The sequence below is a fragment of the Prionailurus viverrinus genome, chromosome C1, assembly GCF_022837055.1.
Source record: "Prionailurus viverrinus isolate Anna chromosome C1, UM_Priviv_1.0, whole genome shotgun sequence".
NCBI lineage: Eukaryota > Metazoa > Chordata > Mammalia > Carnivora > Felidae > Prionailurus > Prionailurus viverrinus.
In genome coordinates this window covers 121,178,621-121,194,163 of record NC_062568.1, presented here as the reverse complement: position 1 = coordinate 121,194,163, position 15,543 = coordinate 121,178,621, and the positions used below count along the sequence as shown (strand labels likewise).

General features: G+C 41.2%; 1 protein-coding gene and 1 pseudogene across 2 annotated transcripts in view; one reads left to right on the top strand and one right to left on the bottom strand.

The window, feature by feature from the left end:
* Positions 1–6,132, bottom strand: part of WDR47 (WD repeat domain 47) — a 69,675-nt gene extending 63,543 nt beyond the window's left edge. For both annotated transcript variants that reach the window (XM_047873723.1, XM_047873724.1), the window contains exon 1: positions 5,685–6,132. The gene's annotated coding sequence lies outside the window, so the exon portion shown is untranslated. The remainder of the gene's footprint in view (positions 1–5,684) is intronic.
* Positions 6,133–14,955: 8,823 nt separating this feature from the next.
* On the top strand, positions 14,956–15,372 carry LOC125171694 (40S ribosomal protein S15a-like; annotated as a pseudogene).
* The last annotated feature ends 171 nt before the right edge of the window (positions 15,373–15,543 follow it).

Genomic DNA, 15,543 nt, shown 5'->3' with positions numbered 1-15,543 from the left:
CTGCCTGAAAGTCTCTCTCTCCTTCTGCCCCTCTCCCCAACTCGAGCTCTCTCTCTAAAAAAAAAAAAAAAAAAAAAAAAAGTCCTTCATGTTGTTTTACTTCCATACACACTTTATTATTTTCAAAGGGAAAAACAGAACTTAAGGTATTTGTGTATACTTCAGAAATTGAACTACATAAAAAATGGATTTTTTTTTAAAGTCAGTAGGTCAACATACAGAAACACAGCAGGAAATGTACTGAACCAAGAATCACAAAAACTTGAAAATGTACTGAAAAAGTCAAAATTATATAAGCATTAACTACTGAATTAAGTACATCAGAATATATACTATGTAATTACTTATTAAAGTCTTTCATCCTTAGCTTTTCTACTTCCTTACCTTTTATATATTCATCACAGAATTGAGTCGGAAGGTACATTAGTCCACTTTCCTATAATGCAGAATATCCAAAACTTACCTCTAACAGATGGTCTGCCAACTTCTACATAAATGCCTCCAATGAGAGAAAAATTTTATGCCCCCCTTACAAGCCACTTGTGGAAGGCAGTCTCTAAAATGGTCACCAATGAGCCTACTAGTGTTTACAACCTTCTCTAGTCACTGGCCCTTGAATGTGCACTGGATTTAGTGACTCACTTCTACCCAAGAACATAGCAGAAGTGTTGGGCTGTCACTTCCAAGATTTGTAAAAAGATAGTAGTGTGAGTCCTGAGTGCAGGCATGTGTCCTCTCTCTCAGAATGTTCACTCTGGGGGAAGCCAGCTGCCATGTCATGAGGCAACCTTGTGGAAAGATCCAAGTGACAAAGAACTGAGGGAAGCCTCCACTCACCTGCTGGCAAGGAATGGAAGCCTTCAGTCCAACAGCCCACAGGAACAGAGACCCAAGCCACTGAGCTTAGAAAGAGATCATCCCTGATTTGTGTCTTCAGATGACACCAAAGCCTCTGTGGCAGCTTGACCAAACCTCAAGAGAGATCTTAAATCAGAGGCACTCAGCAGGTCTGTGCTCAGATTCCTGACCCTCAGAAACAGTGAGATAAATATTTGTTGTTTTAAGTCACTGTTTTGGAAAAGGTAATTTGTAACAATAGATAACACTCCTTTAATTTTTTCACAAGTATAAAAATTGTGCTTTCCTAATACTGAAATGAAATCTACTTTCTTGCAACTTTCATCTAGTTATTCATGTCTTCAGGATCATCATGATACAAGTTTATTATGTTTCAAACTTTCACACATTTGAATCTGACCAATAATCATGTCTATTTTCCTATACGCTTTAGCAATTCTTCATATAGCTTACAGAACCCCTACCATTCTAATCATTCTCTGCCTAACATGTGTTAATCACTCTCTTAAAACATCCAAAATAGAATACAACACTCCAGGTATGGTATTTCAATGTATACATTGAAATCAACACTTCCCATGATGTGCGCACTATATAATAAACACACCCAAACACCTAAAGTTGCTTTACATCATCATCTGCTCATCAGATACTGTTTTTGCACTTCCCAGAATTTAATTTCTAAAGCTTCTCTTGAAGTTGGAAAGAAAACCAATCCAACGCAATTTCCAGGCTTTCAAAATAACATTTTAAAAAAGGTTAAACCAAAAAATGGACATTAAGGCTCCAATTTTAGTTCAGTTCTGTAAAGTTTTCTCAAAAATTTTATTACAAGATTCTATTTTCTTTTCCAATACATCAACAAAAGTCACAAAACATACTTAGCCATAGAAATCTGTTCATTTTATATAATTCATTATTTAAGTCGATGTATCAAATAGTATAAAATGTTTATGTCCTTTTTCACGTAGTACTGTTTCTCTATAAAATAGGGTGTTGACTTGCAAAACAAGATAAAGGTCCAGGGAGAGTGGCAAGCATGTGAATTGTGCTTAATAAATATAAGTTTCTCCCCTTCAGAGTTCATACCCATGGTAAAACCAGTATGACAAAAGAGCTACTAAAAACATGCTATGGGAGAGCTACTGTGCTGTGGATAAAGTATAAAAATTTACTTTAGAAAAAGTTAACCCTGGTTTTAAATATATTTTAGGTGTAATTTTAAAACATTAGGAAGCTTGAGGCCCCTGGGTGGCTAGGTCCATTAAGTCCCGGACTCTTGATTTCACCTCAGGTCATGATCTTGTGTCTTGTGGTTCTTGAGATAGAGCCCCACATCAGGCTCTGCACTGACAGCATGGAGCCTGCTTGGGATTCTCTTTCCCTCTCTCTTTCTGCTCCCCACCCCTGCTTACACATGCACGCACTCTCTTACCCTCTCTCTTCAAAGTAAATAAACATTTAAAAAAAAAAAGATTCTCTCTCTCCCCCTTTACTCCTCTCCCCCACTCACATGTTCTCTTCTCTCTGTAAAAAATTAAAAAATAAAATAAAATAAAAAATAAAACAAAATATTGGGAAGCTTGATTAGATCAAATTATGTTGCAGATGCCACACGAAGAGACTCTTACTTATGATAACGTTTGTTTGAGGTCAGTATTTGTTTAACAATATTTGAGTATCAGGGCGCTTGGGTGGCTCAGTCAGTTAAGTGTCCAATTTCTTCTCAGGTCATGATCTCCTGGTTCATGAGTTCAAGCCCCACATGGGGCTTTCTGCTGTAAGCAAAGATCCTCTGTCCCCCCTCCCTCTGCCCCTCCCTGCTAAATCTCTCCCTACCCTGTCAAAAATAAACAAACATTAAAATAATAATAATAAAAATATTTGAGTATCTACTCTGTGCTAGTACCATGCTGCGTCCCAGAAATACAATCACTGAGTTACTACAGTGAAGACGATAAAACATGAAAGCAAGATTTATAAGGTAGTGTGTGGTGTTTTGTAAGGATAGCTTTTTACCCAAACAGAAACAAATTAAAAAGCAAAAAGCAAAACAAAAAACAAAAAAAGCAAGAAAAATCAGTTGAAATATATAAGCTTTGACTATTCAATGTAATGGTCTCAAAATTACACAGAATAAAAAAGTATCCTTAGGTATGGGGATTTGGAGTTTGAAGACCTGGATTCAAGTCTTCTATATAAAAGTAATATGCATAAAATATAAAGAGCACCATAGAAGAATTACAAATGAAATGCCATGGAAGTTCAGAGGAATAATAGGGTTTCCTGTTAAGAATGGGTTTGAGAGATTGTTAATATCCTAATATGCAGAGATGGGAAAGGAAAAGCTACTAACATGTACTGTGCATTTACTATGTCAGGCCCTTAATACTCCTATACAGTATTTATGAATGGGACAAGAGGGTCTATATGACTAAAATCCTTTGACCTTTCCACTACAATATTCTGACATTTACAGGAGGTGGGGGGAACAAGAGGGGATAATCAGAATAATAAGCCTAGTGTCAAAGTTTTAGAAATTGAAATTCAACTTATTTCCTGTGCTAAGTAGTGATTCATTAGCTGAGTGAGTCTAAGGCAATGCTTCTTAAATTTTTTTCCATAGGGGCAGAAAAAGACTGAACACATCCCCAGGGTCCCTTAAGCATGAAATTTCTTTGAAGTCTCTGAAATCTACCTTATATTCTCTAAATATAAGAAAATCGTACTGAAAGCAGGAAAGCAATCCTTGCACACATATAGGAAAGAAACACCCTTTTTCCATGTCACCATGGTAATAAAGAACCTCCATCAAAGAGTAAGGATGGATGCACCTTAATAGTTCCCGTGAGCCCTGTAAGGCCATTATAAGAAATAAGGTCCTGGGCCTCAAAATACTAAATAGATCATGCAGAGTATTTTAATTATCCTTGCTAACGCTCCACTCTATTAAGAGGTAATCAACAGATGCCTTAATTTTTTTCCAAAGTGCTTTCAAACAGACTATCTTGTTCAACTTAGAGCCCATTCCAGACTAAAACAACAGTAGGTATTATCCCCATTTTACAGATCTAGATATTAGACTCAACAGTAGGTTAAGTAGCTCTTCCATGATTGTAATCGATAGCTAAATGACACTTAAATCCAGGCAATCTGATTTCCAGCTTACTGATTTGCTAAGTAAAACTGCATCTTTTCATACTTATTTTGAAGTATTTCTCAAACTACAGTATATATCAACCATATCCCATGCTATCCATTCAGTAACTGATAATTTCACAAACAGAAACAGAGGCTGAACACAAGTATGTAACTAGGAACTTAGAATAATACCCCTGTTCTCTAATATTATAGTCCTAATACTGGCTTTAAAAGAGAGAGAGAAAGAAAGAAAAGAATTAGGAAGTAGGAAGAAGAGGTAAACATATTGAAATCCCTTCACAAAAAATTACATATTATTATGGCATATAAGTTCCAGTGTTCTGTGGTGCTTGCTTTTTTTTTTTACCTGACAATATACTGCTAATGGTTTAATTGCTTGTCTTTTCCCGCACTGTATAATAATTTTCCTTTTGTATGGAAGCAATCCACCTACCCCCTAAAACCTAAGGTAAAATTGTTCATTACATCTTTGTCCTAAATGAGACCCCTAGAATATGCTATATAAAGGAAAATGGGCTCTTAGGCGTTTCTCCTTCCTAGTAAAATTTCAATGCAACTCAAGCCAACACCGGAGACAAAAAATATTCTACTTGGATTTACTGTGAAAAAAAGATCTGTAGCATATTTAAAGCCTACATGTTAATTTCTGTGCCATTAACTTCTTCAAGCATTCTATGAAGTCTACAACAAAGGGAGGCAAATAAGTGTTAGATCACAACCTATGAATCTGGGTGGAACAAAGGCTTCTCCTTTCATTATGCAGAGAACCAAGTTGCCAAAAACGCTCCGCTCAGATACCATGCGTGGTTACTGACTCCACGTCTGGGTATAGAGATGAAAAAAATCAAATGCTGTTCAAGTGCCGCCCAGGCTACCTTGCCCCTTTTGCCCAAGGCCTCGCCCCAGAGCTGGAGCCCCAATCTTTCTCCCCAATACAAGGAACCGGCTGAACCCTAGAGTTCTACAGCCCCCGCCTCTTCTACGCCGGCGCTCCTCAGCCCCAGCAAAGCCGGGTTCCAAACCCAGTCGATTCCCCTCTCCCCGCCCCCCGCCCAGACCCCCAAAGGCTGCACCCACAGAACCACTGACGTAAGAAAGGCCAAAGCCGGCCCCGCGGAGCTGCCCCACGCCGCCGCTCGGCTCCCAGCCCCGCAGCTTCCTCCCCTCCTCCCGGCCAAGGCGTGCCCAGACAGGGACGCGAGCGCGCCCCTCAGTTCTCGCAAGGGCTCGGCCGCGGGCGAGGAAGGAAGAAATCAACGCAGCCAGCTCCCCTCCCGCCTCTCAGCAGCGGCGAGGTGGGCACTGATCCTGCGCTTGCTCCCCGCTCCGGGGCCGACAGTACCAGGCGAGGGGTGTCGCTCTACCCCAGAGCCGGGCTGGAAGAGAGGGGAAGGTGTGGTCCAGGACAGGCGGCCTCGAAATAGGGGCCGGCAGTTCCCAGGTCCTCATCCGGCGGCGCCGGGGCCTCACTCACGACCCCAGTCCCCACCCAGGAGGCACCGAAGCCTACCCGAGACCCTTCTCCCGGGCCGCAAACGCCGCCCTTTGGGCCAAGGGCCGCCTGGGTCGGAGCCCTGTCAGCTGGTGACAGGTGGCGACTGGTGACCATGGCAACCCGAGGTGCGACGCGGCCGACCCCGCCTCCGCCTCCCGGAGTCACTCACCTGAGGGTTCCCGGACGAGTCCAGAGAAGCGGCTGAGGAGAAAGCGGCTGTGAGGCCGGCGAACGGGGCCCCGACGCGGCCGGGTCCGGGCTGGGGCTGGAGCGCGAGGGCGGAGGTCTATGTCTGGGTTTGGCGTCGGTCCTCCCTCCTGCCGCCCGCGCGTCAATCCATCAGATCGTCAGGCCGTCCTTCCTCGCGTCTGCCCCTCCCGGAGGACCGCTCGGCTCAGCCTCTTGCAGACTGCGGTTGTCAAGCGGCGCTGGAGCAGAGCTCCAGCCCCGAGCGGCAACCAATCATCGCGCTTCTCCGAGGCGCCTCAGGACCCCGCCGAGGGGCGGCCAGGCAGGTGCCTGAGCCAAAGGGAGAGTCGGCTGGGCGGGCCCGAGCCTGGAGAGGTGGGGACCCGCCTAGACAGACGGGCTCTGGCCTGCCCTCCTAGGACCTGCTGGACTCGGAGGAAGAGCTGGCCTGGCGATTGGGTGAGAGACCAGCAGCCGGGACGCAGACGGGTCGCTGGCCGGTGACCCCGCGTCCCGAAATAGCGCGGAGGGGGCTGTCGCCTCGGAATCGAGAAGTCCTCTGCTCATTAGAATCGCCTCTATAATACTCTTTCCTGACAATTTATTACTGAACGCAAATGAAATAGATCTAGCCTGCCCTTTTCTCTCCGCTCTTCCTGGCCTCACTTTCTTCCTGAAAACTCCCGCTGCTTATTTGTCCCATTCATGATTTCTCCTTTTGTGATGCTGATATGCCTTGGAGCATTTTACAGTTACTTAACTTGTTCACAGATTTGTTTTTTTACTACCCTTTTTATTAGTTGCAAGGCCCATGACAACAGAACTTCACTTTCCGACCCCACCAGTGCAGTCGATTCCACAAATATACATGATGCTTAACCCAGTTGAGTATTCAGTGGGTATAACGATGTAGAAGAGCTAAGAATACAGTGATACAAACCTGTAAGAACCTCGCCTTCATAAGGGCCAAATGCCAAGAGTGAGCTGGGCCTCCAGACTGAGGGAAAGGACATAAGAGAGAGTGGTAATAATAAACATCAAAAACACTTATGAACAGGAAAAATTTAATCTAATTCAAGATAAAAGAAGCGATCGTGTGAAGGTTCTAAGAAAAGTATTTACGAATTCAGGAAAAACAGTTTATGCAAAACTTTACCTAGTCCTGATTAACTCTTATAAGAAAGTCTTCATTAAGAAACTCTCTCAGTGATAAGTGACAGGCAAATGAATATAAACACAAATTAATGTTACCCAGGGTCTTGATATCAAAAAGAAAAAAGAAAAAAATTTTACGGAGTATTTAAATTGAAAAAGTGGGCAGATACAATACAAAACCTTGTATTGTATGGTTTTTGCCAGTATAGTTCATCTGAGAGTCTGCTTCTTAAATTTGATTCTCAATACCACTGCAAGAACCAAGCACTATTTATTTAAATTTTCAGCTAGATCTGATGTGGTTTAAAGTGTTGGGGTTTGGAGCCAATGGCCAAGAAAGAATTCTTGAGACGTCTTCAGTGCAAAAAAAAAAGTCTTTATTAAAGCACAAGGACAGGACCCATTGACAGAGGACAGAAATAGCTGCCCTTGGGTTGTGAGGAGTGACTGATTATATAAGATTTTTCTATCCTATGGAAGGGATGGTGGTATCAGGGTCCTAGGAAATTCAATCTATAGGTTTCTAGAAGTTTGACTATTGATAAGATTGCTTTTTTCTTGTAAATCATTAATACAGTTGCAAACTGGGGCTTCTGGGCAGCTCAGTCAGTTACGCATCTTGATTTCAGTTAAGAGTCAGTTAAGACTCTTGATTTTGTCTCAGATCATGATCTCACAGGTTCATGAGATGAAGTCTCTCATCGGCTCAGCACAGAGCGTTTAGGATCTTCTCTCTCTCTCTCTCTCTCTCTCTCTCTCTCTCTCTCTCTCTCCATTTGCCCCTCCCGTGCTTGTGCTCTCTCACTCTCTCAAAATAAATAAACTTAAAAAAAAAAAAAAAAGACCGTTGCAAGCTGATAGAGGCTCAGGATGGAGGCATCACTGTGATCTTTATCAGTTAACCACTTTTTTCTCCCTTTCCTTTGTTCTTGGGTAGCCAGGAGTGCTTGAGGAATGTCACACATATCCCACCTTGGGGGGTGGGGGGTAGCTGTTAGCTTGTGCTTTGCCCTCAGCTTGCCTTAGTTTCTCACATCATTTCTAGAAAGAGTTACTAATCAGGGAGCCTGACAAACATTTGACCACCTATTAGAGGCAGAATGCTACATAAAAGGAAGAACGTGATCTGGTACTAGATTGGTTTGGGCATTCATAAAATAAAGTACTTTACTTATGCTCTCATTTAAGCTTCACAATCTCCCTTAAGATGCCTGTTAACTATTCCCATTTTAGATGTTAAGGGATAATTTGCCCAAGGGCAAATAGCTGATCTGTAGGGGAGCTAAGATTTCAACCAATACGATTCTTAAACCCTTCTTTTTGCACTCTACTTCAGTGTATCAACTGGATATTTTAGTGTGAAAAAAAATGGACTTATCCTGAAAAGGTAGAGGGAATAAGGTCTTATTCATGTTTATATCCCCCATATCCTGTGGCAGTGTTACTTGTGTCTAAACAAGTCCTCAGAATTGTTAGAAGCAAACGCACAACCGTATTTCCAGAAAAAGGGGGTGGGGAAAAGGGAGAAATCAGGCACTGAAATATGACATCTGGCACATCTTGTTCAGTAATAAATGCATTGACTGTATATTCACTTCCTAATGTAACATCATCAAGTTTTACACTACAACCTTAATAGCTGTTAGCCTAAGGTATCACCTTTCCTTCTATACTCAGCCACACTGATTAAGATTAGATCTTCTTGTCTTTCACTCTAGTTGCTGCAAAGCAGTGAATTGTTCAGAAAGGACAAGGCTTTCTCAGTTGAAGGACTGTCCTTGGATTCTGAGGTACTGCCTCAATCATTCACCAAATATTTATCAAGTGCCTACTCTGGATGTGGAACTAGGTTAGGCATCGTTTGAAAATGCAGGTCCTAACTTGACAGAATGATTCATAGTGCTTGTGACTTAAATGCCTATAGGCTAAGGTGTACCCCTTTTAATAAGATTCTCAAATCTCATTTCTAAAAAGGGAAATAGGGGCGCCTGGGTGGCGCAGTCGGTTAAGCGTCCGACTTCAGCCAGGTCACGATCTCGCGCTCTGTGAGTTCGAGCCCCGCGTCAGGCTCTGGGCTGATGGCTCAGAGCCTGGAGCCTGTTTCTGATTCTGTGTCTCCCTCTCTCTCTGCCCCTCCCCCGTTCATGCTCTGTCTCACTCTATCCCAAAAATAAATAAACGTTGAAAAAAAAAAAAAAAATTTAAAAAGGGAAATAGAAGTTTTTGGTTTTCCCCAAATAGTGGAAAGGAATCTGAGCACAAGCCTAAAATAGGAAATCTTGCCTCAAGCTGTTCAGGGGAAGTTCAACAGGGATATGAGCACTTGTTTTAAAAGTTCCACTCTCCTTATTAGAACACACACAGAAATACACACACCAAAGAGCTGTGTGATTTATAGCCAGCAGTGCCCTGGCTCTGGGAGAACAAACAAGAGACCACCACTGCTTCTCTTTCAAATAGTCTCAAAGATTAGGTAGGTAGAATACCTGGGTCTACCAGCACTCCTCACCAGACCCCTAAACAAAAGCTTAAATTATATGTCAATGACTAAACCTAGCAACACACACACACACACACACACACACACATTCTTGTTTCAACATAAAAGAGATGTGCTTTTTCATGTTAAGTAAATAATTGGATGTTCTACTGAAAACAAAAATAAAAATTTTTAAATATTCTGTTTTGAAAAAAAAATTCACCCTATTTTAATGAAACCACTGGCATACTTCAAAGTCAAAAACGGGGGAAACTACAGATTAAAAATATTAATAATACATAAATCACATTAAGCATCATAATTTTGGATGGGTATTTTAGGGCAAGGTTAGTAACTTTCTAGTAATAATCTTGAGACTATTTAGTAGAACTTGCTAGAAAGAGCAAAGAAAAACAGAGATTGACCAAAATGAGTCTAGGTAGGTGTCTTATTGTAAGTCATGTGCCCCTAAGATATTTATAAAAATCCTATTTCAGAAAAATTAAGTATCATATTAGCATTTCTTTTAGAGTTTGGTCAGTAACTAAATTGGCCCTTTCCAACTAAATTTTGAGTTATTTATCTGAAATAGTTACACAGCCCCTGGATGGCTCAGTTGGTTGAGTGTCTGACTCTTTTTTTAATTACTTTTTAATGTTTATTTATTTTTGAAAGAGAGAGACAGAGTGTGATCAGGGGAGGGGCAGAGAGAGAGGGAGACACAGAATCTGAAGCAGGCTCCAGGCTCTGAGCTGTCAGCACAGAGCCTGATGCAGGGCTTGAACTCACAAACCGTGAGATCATGACCTGAGCCGAAGTCAGAATGCTCAACCAACTGAGCCACCCAGACACCTCTGAGTGTCTAACTCTTGATCTTGGCTCAGGTCATGATCCCAAGGTCATGAGATTGGGCCCCGAGTCAGGCTCTGCACTGAACACAGAGCCTGTTTAAGATCTCTCTCTCTCTCTCTCTCTCTCTCTCTCTCTCTCTCTCTCTCTTTCTCTCTCTCTCTCTCTCATCTCTCTCTGCCTTTCTCACCCCCTTTACCCCTCTCCCTGGCTCATAAATAAATAAATAAATAAATAAATAAATAAATAAATAAATAAATAAAGCCACACAAAGGCAAATGACAAAATGCTTTATGTTTCAGTGATTGTTCTTCCTATCCTAAAAGAATGCACCCAAGTTCAACACAGTTTACCAGGGTTTCTGTGTAAGTATAATATAGTGAGCATATGCATAGAATTCGCAATGCTACAAATTACACATGAATTGGGATTTTGTACAAAAGTTCAAACTGAAACTCTTACCAATCTACAGGTAACATAAGAAATTTCTCCTTACTTTATTAGGTAACTAGAATTCCACTCATACAGATACCATATAGCAAAATAGTATCAGTGCTATGTCTCAAATAAAATATAGGTGCTTAATAAATACATGCTGACATATCAAAATATTTTCTGTGATCCTATCCCATAATGTTCCAGGATTTTTTACCTCAATACCTGGGATTCGTTCTCACCGCTTTGAAGAATGAAGAGGTGGACACAAAACAAAATGAGCAGCAGGCAAAAGTGTAATAGAGTAGGGATGCCTGGGTGACTCAGTTGGTTAAGCATCAGACTTCGGCTCAGGTCACGATCTCGATCTCACAGTTTGTGAATTTGAGCCCCACATCAGGCTCCATGCTGGCAATTCAGTCTGGCGCCTGCTTTGGATTCTATGTCCCCTCTCTCTCTCTGGCTTACCCTGGCTTGTGCTCTGTTTCTGTCTCTCAAAAATGAATAAACATTAAAAAATCTTTTTTAAGTTTATTAAAGATTAGAAAGGAAGAATAGTATGAAAGCTCTTTTGCAGAGAAGGGACATTTTGAAAGTCAATTTCTGCAACAATAGGCAAGGGTCTTTGTTTTTATAAGATTCTGGTCAGCCCTCTCTTCCCTTCTCCCTCGTTCCTTTTCAGGTTCTACCCTTACTGACTAGATAACTCTAGGTGCTGGCTTGTCCATTCCTGATTGGCTCGACTCCATTGTGTGAGGAGTCAGACTATGGTCATACTGTCCCTCATGTAACACAAGTTTTATGGTTTACTTTTGTTAGTTAGGTATTTTGATAGTCAAATTCCTGAGGGGAACCTGAGGGGGAATAGGTGGTGTCTGTTAAGTTCTTAAGAGGAACCTTAAGCCCGAGGGGGTTTGCTGTGGTCAAATGCTCCCAGCATTGTTCCAAAATATGTGTTTTTCCCCCACCCAGGGAACTCAGGTCCTAACCTTTCCCTCTCTGCCTATTTTATCCTAGCATTTCCCAATCATAATATAACAATCTAGCTCATGTAGTCATTTACCAGGATCCAGGAAAAGCAGCAACCTATAACAACCCATTTAATACCTTGCTCACTGGTCATCCACCTCTCAGTCTCTGTGCTAAGAAGGTAAACATAGGGGGGTGCCTGGGTGGCTCAGGCAGTTAAGCGTCCAACTTCAGCTCAGGTCCTGATCTTGTAGTTTGTGAGTTCGAGCCCCTCGTTGGACTCTGTGCTGACAGTTCAGAGCCTGGAACCTGCTTTGGATTCTGTGTCTCTCTCTCTCTCTCTCTGCCCCCTCCCCCTCTCAAAAATAAATAAACATTTAAAAAAAAAGAAGGTAAACATAGGGCCCTCAGAAAAATCAGGCCTAGAGATTAGGACTGTTCTGGGATACAGGCAGAGTTCTTGAAAAATTCTTGATTTTCAGGCACAATGTTTAGCGTTGTCAGCTCTTGGGAACAACTAGGAAGCTTCCCTGAAGATATTGAAAGTAAAATTCCCCTCTCTGAATTACCTCTGAGCTCAACATTTGAATACATTAGAGTAGAAATACACAAAGTCACCTGAAAGCCACAAACAGACAATGCTTGGATGCCTACTGTCACTGGAAATGAAAACTCAAGCCAACTTTCCAGTACCAGTAACAAAGGAATCTTAAAGGATGCTCCTCAGGAAACATACCCCAGTGCATTGCTTTGGGCCCTGGGGAGCCATTCTTCCTGATTCTGTATTAATTTTATCCTCTTATTTGGTGCTCTAGGCAATGCATTCATCCAATTCCCCTCATTCTAATTCACCTTCATATTTATGTTTTGATTTCCCACATTGTCTGCCTAGGGAAAGGAAAAATTGGCTGGTCAAACCTATACAGATTTTATCTACATCTGTAAATTGGCATCCATGTTCATACATTGGTCTTACTAGCTTGGTTTCTGTGAGTCCACCCTGAGAGATGGATGTGCTTTCCATTTGCTAACAAAATCAGTTTCCAAGCCTGCAGTGATGCAAATCAAACTTTGGACCACATATTCACCCAAGTAATACAACCTCTAGAGGCCTCTTGGGAAGTGGCCAACAGACTCTCCAGATACCACCTCTCTCCACTGATGTGAAGTCAAGTGAGCTATGGCCTCCACTTAAAAATTTCTACCCTTAGTATTAATATTATAGCTTTTACTTAAGAAAATCAGTTTAAATACAGTAAAGCCCATTTCAAGTGAATCACAGATTATATTAGATGTTCTGCTTGAACAGCAAATAAACATGCTTGTTAAAAAAAAAGTTATGATTTATTTAAAGAGAGAGCCTCATTAAACCAAGTGTGGGGTGGGGGGAAGAGCTATTAGAGATTAACAGAGATTTAGACTTTACCCAATACAATCAATGGGCAACCAAATGCAATGGGGAACACCTTGTTTAGATTCTACTGCATGGGGTGCCTGGCTGGCTCAGTCAGTACAGCATGCAACTCTTGACCTCAGGGTTGTGAGTTTGAGCCCCACATTGGGCATGGAGCCTACTTTAAAAAAATATTCCACTGCAGACAAACAGTGGGAGGCAGAATAATAGCCCCTCCCAAAGACATCCACATCTTAATCCTCAGAACCTGTGAATATGTTACTTTTCATGGTCAGAGACTTTGCTAGTGTGATTATGTTAAAGATTTTTAAATGGGGAGGTTATTCTGGGTTATAATCACTTGGGTCCTTAGAAGCAGAGAACCTTTCCCAGCGGGGGTCAGAGGGAGATACGACTATGGAAGGAAAGTCAAAAAGATGAAACATTGCTAATTTGGAAGACAGAAGGGGACTAAGAACCAAAGAATGCAGGCTGTAGATGCTGGAAAAGGCAAGTGAACAGATTCTCTCCTAAAATATCCAGAAAGGAATGTAGTACCTTGATGTTAGCCCCAGGGATGCCCATGTCAGACTTCTGACCTAAAGACCTGGTAAGATAATGAATTTATATTGTTTGAAGTTACTAAATTTACAGTAATTTGTTATAGAAACAATAGAAAAGAAATATAAAAACTCAAAAAGATATTTTGAGACAAACTAGGAGATTTAAACAGGGGTTGGGTATTAAATGGAGTATTGAGGAATTAATAACTTTTGTTACAGTATGATAATAGTATCTGGGCTACCTTTTAAAACTTTTTGCTAGAGATGACATACTGAAATATGTATAGATGAAATGATACAATGAAAGCTGGGATTTGGTTTAAAAAACTGTCCCTTTACCCCCAAAAGGTGGGGGTATAGATAAGACATTAAAATTGGCAAAAGATTAGTTAATTGTTGAAGATATGGGTTCATACTATTCTATTATTGTGTATACTTGAGATTTTTCATAGTAAGTTTTTTTTAAGTGAATTAACTTAGGAAAGAGCACCTGAATATTACAGGTCAGCACTGTCCAAAACAATTTTCTGTGATGATGGAAATGTCCTGCATCTCCACTGTTCAATGCAGTAGCTACTGGCCATGGGACTGATGAGCACTTGAAATGAGGAACTGAAGTTTTAATTTTATTTAATTTGAATTAATTAAATTTAAATAGTCCCATGTTGGGGCTCCTGGGTAGCTCAGTCGGTTGAGCTTCTGACTTCTGCTCAGGTCATGATCTCACAGTCTGTGAGTTCGAGCCCCACGTCGGGCTCTGTGCTGACAGCTCAGAGCCTGGAGCCCGCTTCGAATTCTGTGTCTCCCTCTCTCTCTGACACTCCCCCATTCATGCTCTGTCTCTCTCTGTCTCAAAAATAAACATTAAAAAAATAAATAAATAGTCCCATGTGGCTATTGGCTGCAATATTACACAGTGCAGCTCTAGATATTAGAAGAGAGCCATGATGTCTTGTTATTAGAATTCAAATACGTAAGCTTGTGAATCAAGTCAGCACACATCTGCTATTTTTGTCTGCCCAGCCTCTCTTTCCCTTTCTTCCTAATACTATCCAGCTCCTACCTCCCACCCTGATCACTTCTGGGGATTTTCTGTATTGGAAAGTGAAGTAGTACCCTCCATCAGTTGTATGACTAGAAACCTTAGAACTGCTATTATATTCTCTTCACACACTGAGGTTTCTGAGAGAGTAAAATCAAAATTAGGACAAAGATGGACAGTCTTGATTCTCAAGTTCTTAGACCTAGTCAGCCCTGGGGAGTCAATACCATCCTTACTTTCCCTTGTTTCAGCTGGATAAAAACAATAAATTCCTCTTTTGCTTATGTTATTTTTGAGTCAAGTTCTATCATTTGCAACCTACAATGTCCCACAAAAAACTTAAATCCACTTTTCTGTGCTACCATAATGGTGCACATGAATGTTGTCATGGATACTCTGAAGAGCATTAACAATGCTGAAAAGACAAATGCCAGGTTCTTATTAGGCCATGCTCCAAAGTCATCATCTGATTTTTAACTGTGGATGATGAAGCATGGTTACACTGACAAATTTGAAATCATCGATGATCACAGAACTGGGAAAATTGTTGTGAACCTCATGGGCAGGTTAAACAAGTGTGGAGTGATCAGCCCCAGGTTTGATGTACAATGCAAAGATCTAGAAAAATGGCAGAATAATCTGCTTCTGTCCTGCCAGTTTGGTTTCACTGTACTGACAACCTCAGCTGGTAGCATGGACCATGAAGAAGCAAGATGAAAATACACAGGAGGGAAAATCCTGGGATTTTTTTTCTCTAGGGATGTAATACATTCATGCAAATAAAATGCCTCACTGGACTCTTAAAAAAAACCCACAACAACAACAAAAAACACACACAAAAAACTAAACAAATGCCAGGGTCACTAGCAAAATAGTAAGATTAATGGCACTGCTATAGACTGAATGGCACTGCTATAGACCTAAAATTCATTACGTTGAAGCCCTACCCCCCAC